We start from the raw sequence: 17,735 nt of genomic DNA on the forward strand, positions 1-17,735 counted from the left end.
TGGAACCATACAGGAGTTAATACAGAAACAATGCAATTTACTAGGAGGCTGGCAAAATGAAAAGAAAGAAAATTTCAGTTGGTAGAAACAGTGGGTAGGGCCTATAGCCAACGAAAAGAGATGAAGCACTGGTATGTTTAATGAGGTAGAATCACAGACACCAGAGTAGCACAAAGGAGTCTGTAATATGACTAATGGGTGGTAAAGGGAATGAAACAATATGAAGAGGACACAAAAAGGTAATCACAGACAAGGCTGAATAAAATGCCAGAAGCTCTTTTCATTGCCTGAGAGTAAATATGGAATGAACTTTCTGCCATTTCAGTAGCAGATTTCCTTTCAATGCCCTATAATTCTTAGGAAAACTCTATAGAGAAATAGAAAAGAATGTTAATGTTAGAAAGTAAATGTTAGCAGAGAGACTGCAACCTTTGGCAATGTTTTTTCTTTCTGTTTGGCTTCTGAAGAGCAATGAAACACAGTGATTTGAACACTGAAGAAGAATAAGAAACTAAAATCTGGTGCCAAACTGTTTGAAAATAGACATATAAAGGCCCAAAGGAAAGACAATAAATGTGTGTGTTTTTCTGAGAACTTGAACTTACAGGATGATTTTGATGTACAAAAGTATCCAAAGTAATCCTTGCATTTAAATCAAACACTGCACTTTTTCAAACATTCCCTACCAAGGGCCGAGAGATGAAAATTTTAAGCACTTAAAAAAAAAAGAGTACTTCAGTTGAGAAGTCCCATAACCCCCCACCCCACCCCATGCACAAACACCTGTCCTTGTAAAAGGTTATCTCCTTGAACATACTAAAGACCTTTCCTGGACCTTTGATACACCTGGCAGGCTTCTCTCTACCTTGATTTTTAAAACCACCTCATGTCCCTGCTCAGTAAAAAGTCCATTATATCTTCTAACAAATTTTAATTGTGTTTTGGTATCTGAGCTACTTTGATGAGAATAAGCTGACTTTAGAAAAATATTAATTGTGATAGTATGTCCTACTTAATGTGTCCTCCTTCCCTCTGTACCTCTTTCTGGAGTCCCTTCTGGAGTCTGTAATTACCTAAGATGTCAGTTTGGTACAATAGTGTATCAGTCTTTTGCAGATAAGAAAGAACTATAGAACCAGTAAATAAAAGATTTGAATAAGAAGATGAAAAAATTGTGTCCTCAGTCCATTCATGACACAAACCTTATAGAACAAAGAAATGTAAACTGATAGCAGCATTGTTGCTGAACTAAAATCATTTAAAAAATAAGAATTACATAGATACTGGAAAAATGCTTGTAAATATAACTAACACAGAACCACTCACCAGAATCTAGTTCAGGAATATAGCATGAAGTCCTACTGATAGCCTCTTGCAAGACTGTGGAAGTACCTTTGCAAAATTGGACTCTTTTTTATTCCTTCAACAATGATTTCGCACTTGCTTTTCAATATTTTCAGATGTTGAAAGAATAAAAAAACTGCTTCAAGCTATTTCAAAACTTTTCATTCTTCCCCATATTCAGAGACATGCAAAATGTACTATAATATTGATGGCATCTTCTGTTCAATCTCAAAGTAGTAAAAACTAAAAGATACGTATTTAAAATGTATTAAGGCTTAGTACTTAATCTTATAACCAAATTCAAAATATTAAAAATTCATTAGTAGCCTGGCCGGGCATGGCTCAGCGGTTGAGCATCGAACTAGGATCCAGGCTATCGGGGTTCGATTCCCAGTCAGGGCACATGCCCGGGTTGCGGGCTAGCCAATCAATGACTCTCTCATCACTGATGTTTCTACCTCTCTCTCTCCCTCTCCTTTCCTCTCTCTGAGATCAATAAAGATATATTTTTTAAAAAAATTCATTAGTAAGTTTAAGTGTATCTAAAAATATTTTTAAAACATTATCAAGCCCTAGCCAGTTTGGCTCAGTGGTTAGAGCATTGGCCCAAGGATTGAAGGTCCTGTGTTCGATTCTGGCCAAGGACATGTACCTCGGTTACAGACTCCATCCCTGACCTGGCAACCAATTGATGTGTCTCTCTCACATTGATGTTTCTCTCCTTCTCTCTCTCTCTCTCTCTCTCTTCCACTCTCTCTGAAAAGCAATGGAAAAAATATCCTTGGGTGAGGGTTAAAAACAAACAAAACCCCCACATAAAACATTATCCATATAAGCTATAAGCAAAGTATTCTAAAGTATACTTTTTGTTCTTAAATTATTTAATATCTTTATAGATATTAATATAAAAGGTGTTCTTCTAAAGTACCACAAGTTTTCAGCAGTCCTTAAAATAAGGGAAGAATTTATCCCCAGGACTTCAAAATGTCTAGAAAGTTTACATTTCTATTTGTATACTAACTACACTTTAGTATCTGCAGCAGGAAAACATAATTACTTTGTTAGTATCAGGAGGTCATTTACAATTATGAAGAAACTGAGTGTCTTGGGCTCATTATTACATAAGAATAAGCTGACTGCAGAATATAAAATATTTTGGGAGCTTTATGAACTGAGGTCATATGACAGAGACCATGTCATCACCCGTCATAGTGGAATAATTGTTACCATTTCCTGCATTGTACCCTACGGCCAAAGAAAAACATCTTCCAAACTTCCTAGGGAATAACCTCCTATTCCTATACCTTCTCACTTTCCTTCTTCCTTTTTCTCTATTAACTATGGCCTATTATTTGACTATTAAATGAGACAAAGAAAACAATGCAAAGTAGGTATGCAATATAATAAATATATTTAATATTTAGACACATATTATAGTTTAGTATCTTTATCAGAAAAGCATGACCACCTAGTAAGCATATATCTAGGGTTCTGATAAATATTATTTATTTATTCAAAAATTCTAAGTGCAAAATAGATAGCAGTTATTAAGAGTGTTAGTACCATGGTCTGACTTGCAAAAGTAGATAAAAGTATCTCTATTCTCTATACACACAATGCAACCATTATAACAACATCCACTGAATGGAAGCCAAAGAACAAATTGCACATTAAGGGGCAATGAGTACCCACCTATTAGAATGGCTAAAATTTAAAAAAACAAAAACTGATGATATCAAGTGCTGACAAGGATACAGAGCAATTGAAACTTTCAAAAATTACTGGTAGCCCAGCCGGGTGTGGCTCAGCGGTTGAGCATCAACCTAGGATCCAGGAGATCGGGGTTTGATTCCCAGTCAGGGCACATGCCCAGGTTGCGGTCTAGGCAGCCGATCAATGACTCTCTCATCACTGATGTTTCTATCTCTCTCTCTCCCCCTCCTTTCCTCTCTCTGAAATCAATAAAGATATATTTTTTTAAAAAATTACTGGTATAAATTTAAAATAGTAAGACACTTTGGAAAGTAGTCTAACAATTTCTTATAAAGTTAAATATACTTTACAGTATGACCCAGCAATTCCACTCCTAGGTATTTATTCAATAAAAATGAAAACCTATGTTTAAACAAAAACTTGTACACTGATGTTTATAGCAGCTATATTCATAATCACCCAAATCTAGAAAAAAACAAATATCCTTCAGCTGGTGAATTGGAGAGACCATGGTACATCTTTACAATGTAATACTACTTGGCAATAAAAAGGAATGGACTACTGATAGGTAAGAATATGGATGGATCTCAAATACATTGTTAAATGAAAGAAGCCAGATTCAAAAGCTACATATTGTATGATTCCATTTACATGATATTCTGGTAAAGACAGCACTACAAGAGCAGAGAATAGATCAGGGGTTTGCCAAGAATTGGGGGTAGAAGGAAGGGCCAACTACAAAAAAGCACAGGAAATTTTGAGGGGTAATGAAACTGTTTTGCATCTTGAATGTGCACTTGTTAGAACTAACAGAACTGAATACCAAATGAGTAAATTTTATCGGATGTAAATTTTATAACAAACAAAAACTTTCTTAAAAAGCAATGAGGTTTCACTACATTCTTAAATTTTGCTAAAAGGAAGCCGTGATATGCCACAAGCAACTACTTTAGTGTGCACTAGAGTCAACAGGGGACCCAACTAACAACTTAGTCTTTTTCAAAACTAATGTTACAATTAAGATAGCAAGGGTTGATTAATGCTTTAACTGATTATTGCATAAGGAGTTGTGGAATATTTTAGGATTTAAAATGCTACTTAACTAAAGAAGTAGAATCTTTTCCCTTTAGCTCTAACTTAAGTCAGGTTGTAATTGCTCCACTGTAGAATGAGGAAGAATAGGAAAAAATGAAAGCTACAGATGTACAGAATTTCCATCCCTTTTTTCATATACAATTGTTTATTTCCCTTTGAGATTCATCATTAAAAACCCTACTCTATTTAAACAAAGGTCAGGAAAATGCATGTAAGTATAAGAACTCTGAATCTATCCAGCCTATGCAACTTAGAACTTCACCCTTTTTAAAAAACCTAAGATAGCATCTACAAAAATAACATCTCTCTTGATTTTCAAATTGAAAAGGAAAAATAATTGTTGGAATCAAGAGTAATAATGCTTAATTCAAGCCTCTACCTGTACATCAAAAGAACAGAAAATAACGAGTTATATTGTCTTGACTATAAGCCTGTTTTCCAAAGTGTATGGTATCTTTATTTTTACAATGTACTTTTTATTAGGCCTGTATTTCTCTTTGTAGGTTTAGAGTAAAGGAATCTTGGAAACGCCTCATTCTAGGGAAAAGAAATTATCAATACAAAATTTTTATTTTTGCAAAAGATCTTACTCTAGCATAACACTGATACTCAAATTACATTTCACATTTATGTTATGCCAGGGCAGAGTCACAAATCTTTATAAAGCTGGGAAATTTAATATTAAAGCTGATGAGTTTCTTGAGTTAAACCAGACTTTGAAGAAATGTGGAAAGTTTTAAAGCCATCACTTCTAAAGAAAAACTTTACACTTTACCTTTTAAAATAAAAATATATCCAATAAAATTCCCAATCACAATTCACTACTGCAAAACAGTTCTTCTACTTTATGGTAGATGAATGAAAAGAGGGGGAAACATGACACAGGTTTTATAGAAATTTTTCTGTCTTGCATTTAAGGACACGTTTTTAGTGCTTGTCCCTGGCTCACTGCCAGTTTTCGACAATTCACTTAATTAATGAGATAAAATGACAAGTCCTGGGAAAGGTTATAACAACTAGCTTTTACTACTAATAGTAACAAAGTTATTGAGCATGTACTACATGCATATCAAACATCACACTAGAAACTATACATGTGGTCTCCTTTAGTCTTCACCACCATCCTGTGAGGTACTTACCTTGAATGAGGAAAGTGAGTCGTAGAGAGGTCAAACAAATCACTCAATTAACCCCTACTGAAGAACAGTCTGGAACACAAACTGAATAACTCAAAGGCTATACCTTTTCACTATAAGAAGCTTCTGCCTATGAAAACCAGTAGGAAAACCCTAGGCAGGATGCCACAAAATCAGAATTTGCTGCTAATTAACCACCTCGGTGGCCTTCAATAAGTCTAACTGCTCTGAGTTTCAGTGCCTCAACCCATAAAATGTGGATGATTCTTGCCATCTGTCCATATGAAATACTTAGGTATAAAGCTAACATAATATGTATATGATCTTTATGCTAAAAACTCCAAAACACTAATGAAAGAAACCAAAAAGACCTATTGTAACTTCCCCAATAATTCCACTTATTCTAAAAGTTAATGTATCAAAAACTGGTAGCTTTACAGTACTCAGTTTTCCCATCTATGAGCATTGGTATGCTTCTCCATCTATTCAGTCCTTCTTTATATCTGTCAGTGAAATTTCATAACTAAAAAAATATGTATATGAGTTTCATACATATCTTGGTGAGATTATCTCTAAACTTTTCATCATTAGTGGTAATGGTTAAAACTGTGACCTTTTTTCCATTACCTCTTCTAGTTAGTGTTAGCTAGTAATACTTATTAACTTAAGATTTCTTGGTATAGACACATACTCATTTTGATGAACTCTTTTATGATATTTCTAATGGTTTTCCCCTTTATGCTTCTCAGTAAGATTTCTATTTTTATGTTACATGGAGTGAAGTCTTCCACTGAAGCTCATATCTTACCTGGCTAACAACAGATAAAATTCTGAGTTTCCTCAACCACAACCATCTGTTGGTAAAATAGAGCAAACTGTTTCACACAACTGCTTATCTTAATTCCTAGTTTTATTACTAATTATACTAAATATTATTACCATTTACTATTACCTACCATGTCTTAGTCTTTGTCAGACATTTTACTTGCATGAACATTTAGCTTCACAACAACCTTGCAACAGTTGTTCATAAATAGGAAAACTAGAATTTAAAGCAGCTAGGTACTTGCCCAAAACCACAGTTACAGTAAGTGGTTGAGAAAGCATTTGAACCCCAGGTTTATCTAACTCCAATGCCTTTCTTCATTCCACTTCACCACAGGGCTTTCCTCCTTAAAAAGAAGGGAAGGAGGAAAGGGACAAAACAAACAAAAAAGAAAAAGAAAAAAATTCCACCTAGTACTGTTAAATGCACTTGTTTTTTTGTTTTGGGTTTTCTTTCTACGTTTTCTTCGTAAGCAAGTAATAGCGAGTCCAATGATTAGCAAACAGTAGGGCATGGAGGAGAGAGTTGCTCAAGATATAAAAATTTTTCAGCTGGAGACTTAGAACACCCCACATTTACATTTGGCTGGTGAGTCTTAGTATATTGTTTAGAGCCAAAGACACATGCTCATGATTTAATATTTGGGATCTGTTTATTTTATTTAAACACATTTGCATAGCTAATATAATACTGCTAATTAGTATTTCTATTATCTCTATAAATTCTGGATATGAATGCTACTAAACTGCCAAACTGCTACCTGAACCTAGGCAAATTTTTTTCTTTTTGTGCCACTATTTTCCCATTTGTTTGCATTTTTCAAGGCTTTAAAGAAAAACAACAGCCTTAATTTTGCCATTTAATAAGAGTTAACTGCTTACTTTTTGAAAGGGCATTTTATTCTGTCAGGTCCCTATCAAATTTAGGATTCACTAAAAGAATTAACTGTATACCAGAAACTAATACAAAATAATATTGATTGTAAACTGTAATTGAAAATAAAATTTTAAAAAATAACTAACCAAATACTACCTCTGTGGCTTGAAATGAAAACTATTCTATCAAACTTTGAAGTTGCATGAACTTTTTTATTTACAGCATTTTTCACAGTACCCTTGAGTTCAAGGGGAGATGGGGGGGGGAGGGGAAGCAAATACAGAAAATGAATTTGGCTCCAGGCCACAATAGAAAGAGATCAGTCTATGAGGTCAAGGGACCTGAGTTTAAATACTGAATCCATTGTTTGTAAGCTCTTTGATCTTAAATTTCACACCCTCTTTGTAAAGACTTTTCATAAAATAGTGCCTTGCATGTGTTCAATTAATTTTAGCTATTAAAATATAATAAAATACAGAATGGCCAACTTTATATAATTGGGATAATGAAACCTAACTTTGGAGGGTGCTCTAAGAATTAGAGAAGACAAGGCAAAGAAAATACCTAGGACAGGACTTTCTCTTTCCCCACCCTAACTTTTTATTATAAGGAATTGTTTTAGCAAAGCAGAATCCTTAAATGTTACTACAGATTGCAAAAACTGAGAACAAAAAGAGATCATCAGAGATTTCTGAATGCACTAAAAAAATTACCCTAAATAAATTCATTAATGCATTAATTTTGTAGTAATAGAACAGAAAATGTGAGAAAAAGAAAAGAACTTCAGTTTCAAGTACTGCCGATTGCTTCTGAGGTTGGGACTAGATTCGCCTAGGTGTCTCTGCTTACAGGGCACAGCTGAGAAACTTACAGGCTAGAGCTATGGATTTGCTCATCGTAATATCTGGGAAATTAATTCAGAGAAAAGGAATGCATAGAGAGCAAGTGAAAAGGGCAATTTAAAAATACCATCCTAAGATGCCCAGTGATGTAATCTAGAAACTGTTTCCTAATTTTCAAAACAGGTAAAGTTGGTCCCACATATTACAGTTTAACATTCATCCCAGCCAATTCTTAAACATTTACTAAGCAGGTGGTTTGTGGATTACTAGGAATAAATATGTATTTGATCACAAAATTATGCTATACCACCCTGAGAAAACACACGGGGAACACAGGGAAGAGTGAGTAGAGAAAAAATCCTACTTACTATGGTTGCAACAAAGACTGGCAGGAAGTAATAGAAGAAGAAAATACATATTAGAAAGCTACACTGGGGCTCTGAATTCCAGTGTAGGGAGTTCGAGCTTCATCCTACATGGAATGATTCTCCAAATAAGCACCACCTGCTTCAAAATCACCTGGAGAGCAGAACAAAACACTGATTCCTGAGTCCCAACCTACACCTATAGAACAGAAATCTCTGATGGGGGTACTCAGGAATATGCATTTTTTACAGGCTTCAAATGTGATTCTAATGTACCCAAAAAGTTTGCTGTAACAAAGGGAAATATGGAAGATTCTTGAGCAGAATACTGATGGGGTTCAAAAGTAAAAACAACAAAAACAAAAATAACAACAATAGTAATGCCAACAGTATTTATCTCTACTAATATTTATTATTTATTCACTTATTTATTTATTTATTACACACAAGGTACTATTTTATGTACCTTACATGCATGATCATTAAAAACTTTCAAGGAACCAATCAGGTAGGTACAGGTGAGAGAGGGGATAAAATAAAGAAATGGAGGCACAGAGAAATTAAGTAATTTCCCCAATCTCAGATGGCCATAGGCATCCATTTGGGATTAGATTACCCTGAGCAGCAGAGTGAAGGAAGGATTCAGGAGAAGACTGGACATGATAGATTTATTGATAAACTATTGCAGCAGTCTAACAGGAAAACCTAAATTCGGGCAGTGTCACTAGTAAAGATCGCTTCTGCAAACACGCAGATACCTCTTTGTATATTATAAAGTGAAATTAAGTCTGTTTGCTTTTTGAATAAATAAACACTGCAGGGTGGAAAATATACCTGTCTGCAGTTGTCTGCGGTGCTAAAAGTTTAATAGATTTGGAATTAAGATCCAAGTAAAATAGCTGAGCCTTGTACTATCCCCAAGGACACTTAAAAAAAGTACTTTCTCCTTTTGGAACTGGAAGTGGGCTTCCTTACTCTGTGTTCCCTGTCTCTTACCCTTCAAAACACGTTGACAAGTTCTTCCCACTGCCCTGCCACTCTTCACAACCATCAGACACTCACACAGGATGAACACTGTTTTACACTGCAAGCTGCAAAGTTCTTTGCTTCATCATCATGACCAAGCATCTGGGTAGCACCTCAAATTCAAAACTAAGGGCATGAGAGAGAAGAAACCCTTCTTCCAACTCCACTGCTCACTCCTGCTCTTGTACACACCATTAGAGGAACTTAATCACCCCTCCTTACACACACACACACACACACACACACACACACACACACACACACACACATGCACAGGATCCTTAAGAGAAAACCAAAATGGTCATAAGTGGTCTAAACCTAGATTGAGAGGCAGCATTTTTTTAAATAAGAATTTGGGAACACCAAGATGTTAAAGACCTTGTTCAAATTTGCAAACAAAACAAAACGCAGCCTTCAAACTTCCCCAAACAATTGCTAAGGCACTACCCAAAGTTAACAATCTCGGAAATTCTCAAGGACCAGTGGTCAATAATAAATCAAATAAAAAAAGAAAGAATTTGTCTCCTTCCTCCACTCCTGAAGTAATAGTCTTAGAGAAGCAAGCAATGCTAACTAAAATGTCTAAGGGAAACATACTCTGGCCAAGTAAAATTTGTCTCCACACTAGTAAAAATTTACCTGTTCTTCCTACTTCACTTCTGATTTCACATATCCCATTCATCACTTTCTATACTATTAAATGCTATCGCCACATGGTCACTGGGATTGTAAAATGGTGCAGCAGCTTTGCAAAAGAGTGTAGAATTTTCTCAACAAGTTAAGAATAGAACTACTATATGATCTAGCTATTCCACTGGGCATTTATCTAAAGAATATAAAAACACTAATTCAAAAAGACATACACTGCCCAGCTGGACATGGCTCAGCGGTTGAGCATCGACCTAGGATCCAGGAGATCGGGGTTCGATTCTCGGTCAGGGCACATGCCCGGGTTGCGGGCTGCAGCCGATCAATGACTCTCTCATCATTGATGTTTCTATCTCTCTCTCTCCCTCTCCCTTCCTCTCTCTGAAATCAATAAAGGTATATTTTTTTAAAAAGACATATGCACCCCTATGTTCATGGCAGCATGATTCACAATAGCCAAGATCTGGAAACCTAAGTGTCCACCTACGGGTGAATGGATAAAGATGTGGTATATATACTCAGCAATAGGAAAAATGAAATATTGCCGCCTATGACAACATGGGTGGGCCTTGAGGGTGTTATGCCCAGTGAGGTCAGACTGAAAAGGACAAACACCATGTGATTTCACTCATATGTGGCACATAAAACAAAACAAAGCACATGAAAAGAAACAGATGGACAAACAAAACAAAAAAACCTGCAGATACAGACAACAGACTGGTGATTACTAGAGGGGAAGGTAGGCAAGGGAAAGGCCAGGTGGGTAAAGGGGGTCAAACGTGTGGCATGGAGAGACACTGGACTTCTGGTTGTGAGCACACTATAGAGTACAGAGATAACAAATTATAATGTTGTATACCTGAGACATAATATTATAAATCAATGCTACCTCAATTAAATATATATATTATATTAAGTACCCACAAAAATAAAATAAAAAATTTAATAAATCAAAAAAGAAATAATTTGGCTCCCTCCTCCCCCCCCCCGAAGTAACAGTCTGTTAAAAAAAAAAAAAAAAAAAGTGATGGCTGAAAGCATTTCTGAAAGAAAAGATTTATTGACCCAAACACTAGCCAGAAAAGAACCTGGTCCTGGAGCCTACAGGGCTAGGCAAAAAGGACAAACATTCACTGTCACAGAGCTGGCCAGGCTCTTTTATACAAACAGTTTGGGGAAGAAAGATGTGAGTTGTTTTGAAATAATTTACATTGGCTATAGTTAAAGCGGATGGGAGAAGGTGAAGTGGGGCTAGTTCTGAGATAGGTACAAAGTCTGTAAGGAAGATTTCTTCAGGCTGGTTGCGGGCAGCAATCCAGAAAGTTCATGTATAAGCAAGAAGCAGAGTCACCTGGCTGTTCTCTTTACATAATCATGGAAAATAGCCACCTGGAAGTTAATTCGAAGTTTCAACATATATTCAGGAATATAAGCAGTCTTTTGCAGGTTTTGCCCTGCAGTTGTTAACTGATTAACCTCTTTTGTCTCTTCCTTCCACCCTCCCGCCTAATGTAATTTAATTCAGAGCATCTCAGAATTTTTTCTTGTCAGTCTTAGGGAAGTAAGCAATGTTAGCTTAAATATCTAACAAAAACACACTCTGTCTAAGGGAAATTTATCTCCACACTAGTGGAATTTACTTACCCATTCTTCCTACTTCACTTCTGATTTCATGTATCTCACTCACCACTTTCTATACCATCACTGCATTGTTGGTGGGATTATAAAACAGTGCAACTGCTGTAGAAAACAGTTTAGAGGTTCCTCAAAAAGTTAACAATAGAACTACCATATGACCCAGCTTCTGGATTGAAAGTAGGGTCTTGAAGAGACATTTGTATAACCAGTGTTCAGAGCAGCTTTATTAGTTAACAGCCAAGATGTGGAAGCAACCCAAATGCCCATCAACAGATGAATGAATATGCAAAATGTGGGATACACATACAATGGAGTATTATTCAGCCTAAAAAAGCAAGGAGCCTGGCCAGCATGGCTCAGCAGTTGACCATCTATCTACCTATGATCCAGAAGATCAAGGTTCAATTCCTGGTTAGGGCACATGCCTGGGTTGTGGGCTCCATTCCCAGTGGCAGGCATTCAGGAGTCAGCCAATCAATGATGACTCTCTCATTATTGATGTTTCTATCTCTCTCTCTCCCTCTCCCTTCCCCTTTCTGCAATCAATAAAGATTTTTTTTTAATTAAAAAAAAAAGCAAGGAAATTCTGCCATATCTACAACATGGATGAACTCTGGAGTCATATGTTAAACAAAATCACCCAGTGACAAAAAGGCAAATACCACATGATTCCACTTATATAAGGTATCTAAATTAGTCAAATTCAGAAAAACAGAGTAGAATGGTAATTACCAGGGATTGAGGTGGGGATGGGAAAAGGAGTTTTGTTTAATGAGAACATTTTTAAATGCATAGGACCAACTTTAGAATAGTGGTTACATCTAAGTAGAGAAGGAAGAAAACTGGATAAAGAAGGAACACTTGAGGCTTTAATCAGATATTGTATATTATTTCAAAATGAAAAAAGAGAAAATGTGGGAGAAAACTCAGATATTATGAAGCTAAGAGGCAGGTATACAGTGAATGTCACTATATTACTTTCTACATTTTTTGGAAGCTCGATTTATTTCATAATTTTTTACAAGACATAAGTTTCTCCATATTTACATTTCTCATTAGTAAATAATATCCTACTCAACTCTGTACTATAGTTATTTATCTACCTATCCTACCTAGGTTCTAGAAGAACAGATTTTACATCTGATTTATTTCTGAAAGCATCTTCACCCCTCCCTTAAATACACATACATGGCTCTTTGGGATTCAGATACCAGGTTACCAGATAGAGGTCAGACTTAAGTTGAGTAATAGTTACCTGAAGCAATAAAATGAATGAACATAATCTTTGCTTGGGATAGCTAAGATTATGGCCTCAAAATAGGACTACATGTAAAGTTTGAAAAATGAAAGAAAGACAAAAAAGAAAAACAGCACAGCACTAGAAACAGAACTGAATCAAGTGTACCAAAAGGTTTTAAAACAAAAAAGATGCATATCTAAGGCCATGGATTTATTCATCTAATCAGCAAATATATATTGGCTTACTATGTGCCACACATTGTATTAGGTGCTGGGGATGCAGCAGTACATAACATACACCAAAATTCATGGCCTCGTGCCCCTTATATCTCAGCATGGGGGAGACATACAATAAGTGACTTAAGTTAAATACCCAGTATGTTAGAAGATAGTTAAATGATAAAGAGGAAAAGCAATGCAGGGAAGGAAAACATGGGGTGGGGGGAAGAGGAAGAACTGTATGTGTGTGTATATGTGTGTTGGGGAGTGCAATTTTAGATAGGATGGACAACAGAAGCCTATGTTAAGTATATGCAAGAGTTTTCCTTTTGCATGTTCTTTACACATGCTTCTGGGCAAGGTATGGAGGTTTAAAAGGCTCCAAGCAACCTTCTGTTGAATAACTGAATGAAAAATAAATGAGTAAATGAATGTGTCTAGAAGATGGGGAGAAAATATCAAGAACATGAGAACAGAGAGTGCTATTTTTTCTTTGAAGTTATTAGAAAAAAGATTCTTGGTAAAGCACATGATTATTAATTCAATTACTCAACAAATCAGTATTGTACCAAAAATGGGTAGTATCATTTCTAGATGCTGGAGATAACAACAATGTGGAAGAAAGATATGGTTCCTACCCTCATAACAGCTGACAGTCTTATAGCAAAGAGAAAAAACAGAAGCAATATAGTGTGATAAGTACTAAAATGGAAATATGCACACAATGTTTTGAGAAAACATGGTGTGTGTGTGTGTTTGCACAGGGAGAAACAAGTAAGACTTTCCAGGAAGAAATCTAAACTGGGACACAAAGAACGAGGAAGTTTAGCCAAGTTAAGAGTAGAGAGAAAGAATATCGCGAATGCAAGAGGGTAGCATGTGGAATGACATGGAGGTAAGACAGAGCATAATACCATAGAGAACTGAGTCAAGTTCATTTTAGGCTCCAGCATAGAATAAGAGGCAGGAGTGGTGACAGGTGAAGAACTTTCTTAAGGGCAGTTGGGTAGCTATGGAGGAATGTTACACATGAGAGAATGACATGATCACATCTACATTTTAGAAAGATAACTGACTGCAGTGCAAAGAATGGACTGGGAAAGAATGAGGGCAAGGAGACCTTTTAGGAGCTTCCAAGAGCATACGTATGTTACTAAGACCATAGGAAATTTATCATTACCTGGGCCAGGTGGTATGCTCATGTCCTTAAAACTTTTCTACTGTAGCAAAAACAAATTATATGTGCCAATGAATAATCAATGTCTCTTATCTGGTAGGAAAATTGTATAAAATCGAAGACCCTAGTAAAACCAGTCCATAAAAAATGTTATTATAGTTGTGCTTTATAACCACCTAAAGTCATTATGCTATTCTCTAAAAGAGCACCTTCACTATACATTATGTCAATATCTGATACCAATTTTCATCCTTTCCCTCCCCAAAACAATTTTTCTACCCATTTTAACAGCTTCTGAGACCTTGAGACCCATGGGTAAGAGACAAGTACAGCTTTTCAGCTGAATAAACAAAGACAGACAATGAGGGTAATGTGGCAAAATGAATCTGCCCACGCAGATATTTTCCAAAGTAGGAGTTCATGCCCAGCTCCCTCAGTTGGAAAGCCCAGGGGAATAAACATTCCAGATATATAACTAAACTAATATCAAAGACATATTTCATTAGCATTATAATTCCTGATAATTGTTCAGTGGACAGGATACAAAACTTTGGGAAAATTATGAGGTCCAAGGGCTTAAATTTTTCAAATGGTAATAAAAAAGGTAGGTACACTGTGGTAGTTTGTTGACAACACCAGACCTGACACATTAAAACAATTTTACTCACTGAAAGAGGCCAGAAAAGCAACAAGCTTTCATCAATGCCCTATAGAACTCATATTGTATATATCAAGCGTATATTAAAAATATGTAGCTGTAGTCAAAGATAGAACCACTCAAAATGAAAATAATTTGTTTGTTAGGGTATATTCTAAAAGACTAATGTTTTGTATTAACTATATAACAGATGTACAATGTTTGACTTGGATGATGTAATGTTAGAGGCAGCTTCCCCATCCTTTCTTCTCATTCAATATGAGCAGTACATTCCTAACCAGCTCTGCTCAGGCACCCAGGGTGCTAGTGAACAGTAGTACAGACTCTTCAGTGACCAAGCAACCAATATCCAGGAATTTGAAAAGAACATTTTATAATGAAAAGTTCCACTATCAATAGACCATTTGCCTAACTTGTTTTCACAGTTGAAACTGACCCTCTGCTGGAGACCAAAATTTCCCCTGTATTAGCTCTACAGTCACTACACCAGCTTAAAATTAGATGGGAGGGGAAGTACTTTAAAATTCTAAGACAACAAAAGATGGAAGAAATTCAGTGATCAAAGAGAAGAATGCCCTTGTTATAAAAATAATGTGTGTCATAGACATTTTAAAAGAAATATAGTGAGCTTCTTGAACTCAATAAATATTTATGGAATGAGCACGATTCAAATGAAAAATCATTATGTGGGCCAGGTGGTATGCTCATATCCATAAAACTTTTCTATTGTAGCAAAAACAAATCATATGTGCCAATGAATTATCAATGTCTCTTATATGGAAGGTAGGACAGCACAAGCTGTTTGCAGTTTATATGACCATTGAAAAATTATTTCTTTGAGTCAGTTTACTCACATGTAAAAACTGAATAATAATCTAGTATAACCAATCCTACCCAAACAATTGAAGGAGTCCTTATATTGCTAGTTTTCATCCTCGGTTGGGCTATATAATGAATTTAGCAATGTCAGAAACAACAAGAAGGACCGGCCAGGCATGGCTCAGCGGTTGAGCGTCGACCTAGGATCCAGGTGATCAGGATTCGATTCCCAGTCAGGGCACATGCCTGGGTTGTGGGCTCGATCCCCAGTCAGGGGCGTGCAGGAGGCAGCCAATCAATGACTCTCTCATCATTGATGTTTCTATCTCTCTCCCTCTCCTTTCCTCTCTCTGAAATCAATAAAGATATATTTTAAAAATTAAAAATAAAAATAAATTAAAATTAAAAAAAAGAAACAAGAAGGTTACCAAATTTCATTACTTCTCCCCAGAAATAATCAATCCAATCTCTAGATTTAGTTTTTTTAATAGAAAAGATTGTCCCCATAATCATAAAGTATTTTGCTGACTCTGTATTTGATGATAATAAGAAACTGTTCAAATTTTTTTGTTTAGATATGATAACAGCATTATGACCATTTAAGAAAACTAGGAGAAGCCTTGTATTTTAAAAATACATTATGAAATATTCATAGACAAAATGATAAGATGTCTGGAATGTATTTCAAAATAATACAGGAGGCAGGTAAATGGATTGGGGTATGGATGAGGCAGGACTGGCCTGGATAATTGTCCAGGTGGGTGATAGGTATGAGAGAAATCATTATACTAATCTGCTAACTTTTGTATATTTTCAAATTTTTTCATAATAAAAAAGTTTTTAAGTGTCTTTATGTTACTTTCACAGGCATATTTTCTCAGGTTTTCGTTTGTGATAGCAAGGTCATTCATTGATACACTGAACAAATTTTAAATATTCATGCTAGGCAAAAGCTCTTCACCAAGTTTAATTTGAAAAAGGTTTAAATGCATTTTAACAAAATTTCCTGAATGTCTGGAAAACAGATGAGTTGCTATTTCAAAGACTACTTTAACAACTAACATTTATTGAATTCTTTCCCTGTACTTTCACTGTTTTAAGTGGTTTAGCAACATAGTCTCATAACAGTACTCATGACACTATGAAATGGACTGACAGAAAGGTAAGAGATGGAGCTGGGATTTGAATCCAGACAACATGACCTTAGAGCTCAACAATACTGGTTTGAGTAGTGTTGGAAAGAATTAAGAAAAGAGAGGGAAAAAATACTTTAGGCTAAAAAATACATATCCATTGTCATGTCAAGGGAAGCAGTATATATGGTGGGGGAATAGAAAACATTTGAAGTTGGATAGATCAAATACTAAATATAGCTAGTTACCATTCATTATTACATGACCTTGACTAAATTAAACACCTCTCTTAGTACATACAACTTTAATATTCTTACCATAGCAACACGAATAACAAAATGGTAATTATGTGAGGTGAAGATATGTTAACTAACCTTAATTGGGGTAAACATTTTGCAATATACATGTGTATCAAATCATCACATCGTAAATCTTAAACTTACACAATGTTATATGTGACAGTGAAGCTGAGAGAAAAAATCTCTCATATCCTTTGCTTCCTCACCCATGCTTTGAAGGTGTGAGGTAAGGAAGGAAGGTGAAAATGTAATCTAATACATATGTATCCTAAAGTATTTACATACAAGTTTGTCCTTCCATTAGGCTGTAAATGCCTAAGCTATTAACCATTCTAATCTCAGCACCTAGCACAGTACCTGGCACACCGGAGGCACTTAGATTTGTTCAGTCTAACAGTAGGTCCCATTAAGAGGTCCAGCATCAGTTGCTGGCTTTATTTGTCAAGTCTGTGTGTTATACCAACAAGCAAAATAGGTTTCAAATGTTTGCTTAATAAGAGAGAACAGAAAACTAATTGATGTCCCTTTCCTATTATTACATTATCTTAGCATGTAAACCCTTTAATCCAAAATTAATGCTGGAAAAAATTTAGACAGAGAGTCAGTGGCCTCTAATTATCTTTGCTGGGGATCGTTTACTCTTTTGGGAGTGCGCTGTAGTTTCCAGACTAATCTAAAACAC

The 17,735-nt window shown here is 35.7% G+C and overlaps 1 protein-coding gene across 1 annotated transcript in view; it reads right to left on the reverse strand.

The window, feature by feature from the left end:
• MEGF9 (multiple EGF like domains 9) overlaps positions 1-17,735 on the reverse strand; it is a 79,698-nt gene that overhangs the window by 43,039 nt on the left and 18,924 nt on the right. The window lies entirely within an intron of this gene.

Source organism: Miniopterus schreibersii (genome assembly GCF_964146895.1).
Source record: "Miniopterus schreibersii genome assembly, chromosome: 11".
NCBI classification, from domain to species: Eukaryota; Metazoa; Chordata; class Mammalia; order Chiroptera; family Miniopteridae; genus Miniopterus; species Miniopterus schreibersii.